This window comes from Epinephelus moara, chromosome 19 (assembly GCF_006386435.1).
Source record: "Epinephelus moara isolate mb chromosome 19, YSFRI_EMoa_1.0, whole genome shotgun sequence".
NCBI lineage: Eukaryota > Metazoa > Chordata > Actinopteri > Perciformes > Serranidae > Epinephelus > Epinephelus moara.
The window spans coordinates 30442625-30452611 of NC_065524.1; the positions used below are offsets into that span (position 1 = coordinate 30442625).

Consider the following 9987-nt stretch of genomic DNA (forward strand, 5'->3'; position numbering starts at 1 on the left):
GGGTGGTGCTTTTTATAGGATCAGATTCAACCCTGAACTTACCCTGCTCCGGAGCAGGATAGCCGTTCAGAGTAAGTTACCATGGTGATCTACCCCGATAAGAACTGAACCGGCTTCGTGAGACCGAAAACCCAGGGTTAACCCTGAAGTTACCTCGCTAAGACATTAATCCTGCTTCGTGATACAGGCCCCAGGTGTGACTTGATGTTAAGTCATCTGGGGAGGGATCCCAGGATTGCATTGTAGGTGGGTGATAAGTGGTTTCGTAGGCCACCTCCTTTGTTGAACAGTTTGACATCTTTGTTAACATGTCCATCCTTGTGTTTACGACCAAGAACCTGCAGAACTAATGGTGTTACAATCAGCCTCAGATATACTTTGTGTTTATGAGTAATTACCAAATGTTAGCATGCTATAAATTAGCATGTTAGCATTGCCCTGTTGCCAGGATGTGAGGCACTGCTGGGATTTGAACCCAGGTTCTCCTGTTTACTAGACAGCCGCTTTGACCAACTAAGCCACAGCGCCACTTCATGCCAAAAGTTCTTTTCAAATCCCAGCAGTGCCTCAATCAGATCACCTCGTTATGGCTTTGAACTTCTGATGTTTGATAATAATAATGATTGATCCCATGCTTCAATTATCCACAGCTGTGTGTAATAACAGCTGCTGTTCTGCATTGACTAGTTTTCTGTGTGTTTTATGAAGGGCTCTGCTTGAGCCCCGAAGATTCAGGCCCAGATTTACGTAAACTTGAACCCGAGTCCAACCTACTGCAGCAGTTTTGGGCTCAAGTCCAATCAAAAACCAGCATTTCTACTGTAAAATTATACAAATATTTTTTTAATATCAAAACATTTATTTCAAGCTAAGGGCTGTGGGTGCTGGTTGAATTGTGGGTGTGGAAATAAGGCTTGCGTACGTGCGCCCAGCACCACAACAATCCAGATTTACTAGATTATTGGATTTTAACTTGCTGTAAGAAATGTTTTGGATAGAGGTGATACAATTGAGGCACTGCTGGGATTTGAACCCAGGATCTCCTGTTTACTAGACAGGCGCTTTGACCAACTAAGCCACAGCGCCTCTGTCTGGAGGTACTGCACCTCTTCCTGGAGGTACTGTGGCTTAGTTTGAGTTTATTTGATTCAGTCCAAATCAAAAATTGGATTGACTGGAACAAAAGAAGAGACATCCTGATTATTTTATAAAGGCAGAACCATACTCATTTCACCAAACAGCACAAACACCCTCTGGCTGTGGGGCTCATAGTAATATGCCAAAATATTACATACAGTAATAACGTTACATTCCCCAGTTTATTGGCCTGATGGATTAATCTTCATCATTGTCATCACAATGAGGCGCTGTGGCTTAGCTGGTCAAAGCACCTGTCTTGTAAACAGGAGATCCTGGGTTCAAATCCCAGCAGTGCCTCAATCAGGTCACTTCTTTATGGTTTTGTTCACATTATAAGAAAATGTAGCTCAGATCTTGATTTGATCAATGAATGATGTACTTGTTAGTCAGTTTAAACATGAGCGATATATGAATGAATCATTGATCATCCTTCTGATGTTTGATAATAATAATGATTCAGATTTAACAATATGATGGTTCATAAAACTGTGATGAATTAGTGGTACGGACGCTACAAATATCCACAGCCGTGTGTAATAACAGGACATTTAAGAAAAATTGATAAAAATTGATACGAAAATTCAAAGTAAAGTGAAGCAAATCTATAAAATCTCAAACAAATAAACATCCGTGCCTGTTTACCGGATTTTAATTTTAGAGAAAATATTTTTACACATTGATTATAAAATACTGAACCTGGTGAATTGTCCAATGAAGTTTCAGACAGCGGCTGCAACAACAACTGTGAGGCGCTGTGGCTTAGTTGGTCAAAGCGCCTGTCTAGTAAACAGGAGATCCTGGGTTCAAATCCCAGCAGTGCCTCAATCAGATCACCTCTGATGCAGTATATTTCTCAAAGCTGTACACCATCCAGACTTTTCTTTCTACACTACAGCTGATTTAAGCTTGATGGAGCTTCTCAGAGACCACTGTCAATGAATATTCTGCAACAAATCCCAGCAGCTCCTCAAAGAAAAAGTTAGACAAATCATCTGTGCCTGATAAGATTTTAAAGAAATATTCTCCCTACGGTGGTCTGTAGATGGGCCTGCTCAACGAAATTTGGACATCATCTACAAGACATGATGAGTGGAAGGTGGCGCTGTGGCTTAGTTGGTCAAAGCACCTGTCTTGTAAACAGGAGATCCTGGGTTCAAATCCCAGCAGTGCCTGGTTGTTACAGAGGAGAAGCAGAAGAAGACACTTCCAAACAAGCCGCCTTTCACCCCGTCTCTCTCATTCTCTTGTACACACTCAACCTCTGTTTTAAGGTTCTCCACTATGCTGCTCCATTGTTTCGTCACTCTTCCTCTCTGTCAGCCTCTTGATTCAGTCCAATGTAACTCCTGCCATTTACACACAATAGCTGCCAGTCTACTAAGAATAAACCTTGGGGGGAAAAAGGCATTTGGTGGGAACCCGACATTCCCCAAGCCCTGGGGAATGTTAAGAAATTACAGCCTGGCCCAGGCTCTGGCAGAGATCAAAGCTCTAATCTGGCCGTGGATGTGAAAAATACAGATTTCTGTGTTCACAATACTCTGAAAAAATCAGATTTGCTTCACATGAGAGCTAAAAAATCAGATCTGGCCGCATTTGCTTGTAATGTGAACATAGCCATAGATCTAGCCTCTTAATTTTGCTCTCAAAGTGCACCTGATTGATGCATTTAACTCTTAAAATACATAACATCTTCTGCTGGGGTAGCATGCCCACTCACTGCAGCCTCACAAATCCTGTGGAGAGTTCAGCTGGGAAATGTCTTTGATATGATTATTATTAGAGAAGCATGGCTGTACAGAGGCGCTGTGGCTTAGCTGGTCAAAGCGCCTGTCTAGTAAACAGGAGATCCTGGGTTCAAATCCCAGTGGTGCCTCAATCAGATCACTTCCTGCATGAAACTCATCATGTTAAAGCTTCCTGTTTGCTGAGTTCAGGAGCACTCAGCCTCCAGATTATTTCATCACACCCGGCTGGATTAGAGTGAACAAATGTTTGTAGAGTTTGACTCACTGAGCTCGAACAATGCGAGGCCTGAACAGACTGCAGAGTGGCCTACTTTCCCTCTGAGCCATTCACACTGACCCACTTTATACACTTCCTATATTCACAGCACATCGATAATCAGTTCTACATGATTTACTGGACGGTCGTCATGGTTAAAGTGCTGGGAGAGTGAAATTCTTTACATTCAGTGATGGAGGCTTGTCCAGAGTTACAATGTGAACCTGGGTTTTATCGAACACACGGACTCAACAGCAGAGACTCTGTGGGTCTGTAACAGTAGAAGAAGAACTGATAAGACCCGTGTGTGTGTGTGTGTGTGTGTGTGTGTGTGTGTGTGTGTGTGTGACCTTCAGAGGCTAAAAACAGCCTTCTGCCTGTCAGCAGCCACAGACGCTCGCTGCCACTCTGCAGGCCTCAGTGTGCTGCTGGTACAAATGTCAGGCTGCTGTCGGAGCCCGGTGCACTCACAAGTACAGCTTGTGGAGGAAGAGGCTCCATGTCTTCAATACATTATGCTTACTCACATTTTTTTCTGCACAACTGGGCTGCAAGAGATGATTATTTTCACTGTTGACTTAATAATTGATTAGTTGTTTGGGCTATAAAATGTCTGCAAATGGTGAAAAATGTCAATCTGTGTTTGCCAAAGCCAGAGATATTCACATGTAAGAAGCTGGAATCAGAGAATTTTGATTTTCTTTTCTTAAAAAATTACTCTAACTAATTAATCGATAATCAGATTTGTTGCAAATTTAATTAATAGTTAGGGTTAGGGAATAAACGCAGCTCTATAACTCGGATAAGTGCAAATCATGGCTCGCTGGTGGAGGTGCGCACTCAAACACAGTGGTTTTGCATCTCTTTATAGATTTTTTGTATCTCGTTGTAATTTTACATGTTATTGTGGATTTTCTTAGTCTTTTTGTAGCAATTTTGCATTTCCTTGTTGTCATTTACCCTGTCTTTATGGTCATTCTGAGTCTTAATAGTTTTTTTGAGTCTCTTTGTGGCTATTTTATATCTCTTTGAATTCATTTTGCATCTCCTCTTTGTTGTTTTGCAAGTCTTTGCAGTAGTTCTACATCTATTTTTTCTTGTTTTGCATGACTTTCAAGCCATTTTGCATCTCTTTGTGGTCATTTTGCATCTCTGAAATAGTTTTGCATCTTTTTGAAGTCCTTTGCATCTCTTCCTTGTTGTTTTTCATCTCATTTTGCATCTTTGAATTTGTTTTACATCTCTTTCTGTCGTAGTTTTGTGGTCGTTTTGCATCTTATTGTGGTAATTTTGCATGTCTTTTGAGGTATTTTGCATCTCTGAAATAGTTTTGCATCTCATCTCTGAAGTCCTTTGCATCTCTTTTGAGTCATTTTGCATCACTGAAATAGTTATGTATCTCTATTGTATCTCTTTCTGAAGTAGTTTTGTATCTTATTGTGGTCTTTTTGCATCTTATTGTGGTAATTTTGCATCTCCTTTGGGTCATTTTGAATCTCTGAAAATGTTGTGCATCTCTATTGTATCTCTTTCTGTTGTAGTTTTGTATTACTTTGTGGTCATTTTGCATCTTATTGTGGTCATTTTGCATCTCTTTTGAGTCATTTTGCATCTCTGAAATAGATTTGCATCTCTGAAGTCCTTTGCATTGCTTCCTTGTTATTTTGCATCTCTTTTTGTAGATGTTTTGTGTCTCTTTGGGGTCATTTTGCATCTGATTGTGGTAATTTTGCATCTCTTTTGAGTCATTTTGCATCTCTGAAATAGTTTTGCATCTCTGAAGTCATTTGCATCTCGTCCTTGTTGTTTTGCATCTCTTTGAAGTCGTTTTGCATCTTTTGTGGTAGTCGTTTTGCATTTCTTTGCAGACGATTTGTATCTTATTGTGGTAATTTTGCATCTCTTTTTAGTCATTTTGCATCTCTGAAATAGTTATGCATCTCTATTGTATCTCTTTCTGAAATAGTTTTGCATCTTATTGTGGTAATTTTGCATCTCCTTTGCATCATTTTGAATCTCTGAAAAAAGTTTTGCATCTCTTTAAAGTCCTTTGCATCGCTTCCTTGTTATTTAGCATCTTTTTGTAGTCGTTTTGCGTCTCTTTGCAGTCATTTTGCATCTTATTGTGGTAAGTTTGCATCTCTTTCCAGTTGCTTTGTGTCGTCTAGTGGCTGTCTTGACTAGTTTGTTGTCATTTTGCATCTCTTTTTAATAATTTTGCATCTCTTTGAGTTTGTTTTTAGTGTTTTTTTGTTGTTTTGGATTTGTTTTAAGTAGTTTCAGATCTTTTTGTAGTTATTTAATTGACTAGAAATAAATGTTAGCAGTAACATCAATCAAAGACTGGGGCCTCCTGACCTCCTGGGCGTCTGTGCTCCTGGGCCTGTACCCGGTGGGCTCACTCAGTAATCCATCCATGCCTACAGACACCCTAAGAACAAGCATAATCTCTCTGACAGGTGACATGATGAGTGATGTCTATGAACATCCAGATCAGTTCGGCATCAAACATCTCTGCAGGTGTAAACTGGATCTTATTCGGGGTTCCCTGATGTGAAAGCGTTTGGGATCCCCTGATCTGTAACAGGATGCGGCGGGATCAGGAGCTCACTGACAGCTGAGTCAGCACCATGTGTTACAGCAGGAGTTCAGTTACCTAGAGCTCGGCTTTCACGCAGACTGTGAAACTTTATTTAAGCAGGTCAGAGCGACGCTCTAGTGCACGCTGACACAGAGACCACAAGCAGGACTACGGGCTATACACAGAGTTTTTAAAGGTTTATGTTAAAACACAGGCACAAAGAAAAGATACAATGAATGTGAATTACTTTTAAATGCAAAGTAATATGGAGGTCAAGGTCAAAGGGTCTAAAGTCTCTTCTTTTCAATTAAATAATGTAAAAAAATATAGAGATTATATTTTGTCAGCTGTCAGTTGAGGAGAGTTTCTTCTGCAGAAAATGAAAGAATTCATCTCATAGTTTATGTTTTGAGTGTTGTATTGAGTTTCTTTCATTTCCACAGATTCCTCTGCCAACACATCTCAAACTCAGAGCTCTCCTGACATTTCAGTCGGCTCTTCAGAGAAAATGTCAGCCTGCTTTACTGTAGAGTGGGAAAGAGATAAAACCAGTTTTCTGATCATCCAGCAGGTCAGACAGAAAAACCAAGACATCGCTAAAACCTGCTGCGTCATCTGAGGCCTCCACGTGTTAGGGAAGTCTTTTTTAAATGTAAAGATTGTGCGGGGAAACTTTACAGTAAAAAACAGCACATTCAAAGCTGCAGCGTCCATAAAGCCATTTGAGCTTGCAGAATTTTACATATTAACTCCGCCAAATATCAGATAAGTGCATTTAAATGTGTTTGGGATAAACACACAAAGGAGCCGTGTCTCATGTGATTGAGACTATTAATTAGACCAGTGCTAATTAATTCACATCTGCAGCTGCTGATATAATTTCATCATGTACTGCAGCGCTACAGCAGCTGTGAAAATCTTAATGCCTGCATGATAAGGAGCTCAATCTTAAAGTGTAAGTGTGGTGTTATTTTATATTTTTCTTACTGTATGTGCAGATCCAAATCAACAAAATGTTAGTCCATCTCTCGATACTGTCTGACTTTAAATGTCAGCTCCAAGCCCAATCCAGTCTCCCTCTCAACTCCGACACTTGGTCAGTGGACCTCGGCATCAGACGCATGAATCGTCCTTTAATGGCAGTATGAGAAACACTTCATCTGCTCCATTTCCTGTTAAGTCCTCTTGTTTTCAGTTGCTACTGCTAAGTAAAACATCATGTCCCAGATTGGCTTGCAAAGTCTGCTGTACGTAAGAGTCATGAGGCCTGACATCACCTCAGATATCAGATTAAAAGGACCATCTTCAACACAGAGGTATATTCTGCATTAACTAGTTTTCTGTGTGTTTTATGTAGAGCTCTGATCGGGCCCAGAAAATCAGACCCAGACCTACATAAACCCGAACTCAAGTCCAAACTACGGCGGCAGTTTTGGGCCTGAGCCCAATGAAAAACCAGCATTTCTACTGTAAAATAAATACACATATTTTTTACGTATTAAAACATTTATTTCAAGCTAAGGGCTGTGGGTGCTGGTTGAACTCTGGGTGTGGAAACAAGGCTTGTGTACGTGTGCCCAGCACCACAACAATCCAGATTTACAAGATTACTGGATTTTAACTTTAAACAAAATATTTTTACACAGTTGCTAATAAAATGTTGAACCTGGTGAGTTGCCCGGTAAAGGTTCAGACAGTGGCTGCAACAAGAACAAGAGGCGCTGTGGCTTAGTTGGTCAAAGCACCTGTCTAGTAAACAGGAGATCCTGGGTTCAAATCCCAGCAGTGCCTCAATCAGATCACCTCTTGTCCAAACTTTTCTTTCTACACTACAGCTGATTTAGCTTCTGAGACACTACTGTAAATAAATATTCTGTATCAAAACATTTATTTCAAGCTGAGGGGTCATATGTTGTTTCCTCGCACCACTTCTCTTCCTTCTGTTATTCTAACAGTATGTCGTCTTGTGTATGACGTGTTCAGTAGAGCAGACTGGACCCCTCAGTGTGTCTAGTGCATACGTCGATCCATGGCATGGAAAATTTATTCATACAGCACATTTCCTACCCCTGGCAATGTGGCGGACACATGATGATCACCACTATCTGCTGCATGTTACGCACATCTTCCCCTCCATTCTCTCATTTTCCATCCCTCTCACACACGCAGTCTCTCTCTCCCGGGTTCTTCACTGTATTACTCCATTGTTCCGTCACTTTCCCTCTCTTAGTCACATTTCATCTCCTAAAACAGCTGGAGTAAATAGTGTATCTGTTGGGGACTATTTTCACCGGTGGATGAATCAACATTTGGGACTCTTGTGAGTATTTGTGGCAGCAGGACGGTGTATGTGGGATTGAGTCGAAATAAACTACAGTGTGGGCGTTCATGGTGATGAAGGAACATGTCACCCAGTGCAACAGTGCGGCTTAAACCAAACAAAAACAACTTGTCAGCTGACAGAAAACAAAACATCCACCTGAATAACACTCAGTATTCCTCCACCTCCATGTACACGCTGTGAATGTGACGCTGAGGGAGCAGCAGATTGGGACTGATTCATCCTCATCCTCACATTAATCCCACTGCTTCAATCCTCCTCCCTCAACCTGCTGCTCTGAACCTCTGAGGAAACAATTAACCGCAGAGCACAGAGGCATGATGGGAAGCATCCAGAACCTCCACCGCCATAAGAGCCACCAGTGCCAGAAATCACAGCGTAATTCCAGTTGAACGAGTGTGTCTGCTGTCACACTGACAGCAGATTATCACCACATGGCACCGCACACTGAGATGGAGATATTTTCTCCAACAAAGCTCAGGATTTTTGTGTTGTCGTGTGTGTGTGTGTGTGTGTGTGTGGGCTTGTGTTTATATCCGTCACTGGGTATTAACATATCTGTAGTGAAAGCAGATTTATGTGTGTGAATGTGTGTCTAACAGGATTTTCTCCTCCTCACACACACAGATTTACAGTAAAGTCCAGGAGAATCTGAGGCAGATGGAGAGGTTTTGGATTATTTTAAATCAACAAAATAAACGTCTTATTTTCCTGCCAAAAATGCAATGAATGAATGAATGAATGAGTGAGTAGGTCTTGTGCACTACATGCCTCTCAGTCAGTCACCTTACTAACAAATGGAGAGCATCCGTCCAAGAAATCATGTAGTCTGAGGGTGCTTTCACACCTAACCTGTTTGGTTTGGTCAAAACAAACTCAGGTCTGTTTGTGCTGTTAGTACGGTTCAGCGGGCTGGTGTTAAAGCTGCCAGTCAAACCCTGGTGTGGACCAAACAACCCAACCGTGACCGCTCAAAAAGGTGGGTCTCTGTCTGCCTCCAAACGGACTCTGGAGTGGTTTGTTTGTGGTGTGAAAGAAAACCGCCACAGGATTTTATGACAGCAGATGTGATTTTGCAACAGCTAAACCAACGATAAATCCATCTGCTAATATTCATTAGTGCAAGACTTTTACTTACAGTGTGGTGTTAAGTTATAGATCTGAATACTTTGTCCACCACTGACCGTAACAGTGGATAGAAACGCGTTAATTCACATTTTCTTCTGCAGATTCAGAATCAGTTTGTCGATTCAGCGTTTAACTTCAGACATCTCAGTAGTTTCCAGTGTTTCCTGTGACTTCAGCACTTTTATAAATGAATGATTGACGTGTTGTCCGACTGCGTGGACCCGTCTCTTCTGGTCGATGTGTGACGTTTGCTGACCAGTAAAATCTGTCCCACTATAAACAGCTGTGGTTTGTTTCCAACATGGCAGCGTGATGATGTCATGGAATACCACGAACCACAGAGAGAGACAGAGGGGAAGCTCCTCGTCAGCTGTTCCTGAATGACTGAGACTGCTGCATGTGTGTGTGTGTGTGGACAGCTGCTGGGTGTCATTGTGTCGGTTCAGCCAAAAGTCACTGACCAGATCAGATCATTTGGTCTGATCTGATCAGTGTGATTGATTTCTTCATTATCAAAGATCTAATCAATCCTGTACCACTCTGATATGAATGTTCACTGCTTCAGTTATGCGTTTGCAGGAGTGCTGCAGTCACAGTAACTTAAGTAGTTATGTTAGTACATTAGTAAAAGGTATATGTGTTGATTGTAGGAGGAACACAGGGGACACATTCACGCAGTCATTTCAGATTTCCTTCATTTTCAGGCTGGTTTTGTGGATTTGGAGCTAAATGTTGTGCCTGGGGCACGTCGTGTGTTAATGATACTCGTTACCTGGAGAGGTTGGAAAAAGAT

General features: G+C 41.4%; 1 protein-coding gene and 5 non-coding genes across 8 annotated transcripts in view; 4 read left to right on the forward strand and 2 right to left on the reverse strand.

Moving 5' to 3' along the window:
- LOC126407280 (LIM domain-binding protein 3-like) overlaps positions 1-9987 on the reverse strand; it is a 78237-nt gene that overhangs the window by 64879 nt on the left and 3371 nt on the right. The window lies entirely within an intron of this gene.
- Positions 1013-1086, reverse strand: trnat-agu (transfer RNA threonine (anticodon AGU)). Its single transcript has one exon. It is a non-coding gene; the product is annotated as a tRNA-Thr (tRNA).
- trnat-ugu (transfer RNA threonine (anticodon UGU)) lies at positions 1364-1437 on the forward strand. The gene has a single exon. It is a non-coding gene; the product is annotated as a tRNA-Thr (tRNA).
- trnat-agu (transfer RNA threonine (anticodon AGU)) lies at positions 1889-1962 on the forward strand. Its single transcript has one exon. It is a non-coding gene; the product is annotated as a tRNA-Thr (tRNA).
- On the forward strand, positions 2239-2312 carry trnat-ugu (transfer RNA threonine (anticodon UGU)). Its single transcript has one exon. It is a non-coding gene; the product is annotated as a tRNA-Thr (tRNA).
- trnat-agu (transfer RNA threonine (anticodon AGU)) lies at positions 7443-7516 on the forward strand. The gene has a single exon. It is a non-coding gene; the product is annotated as a tRNA-Thr (tRNA).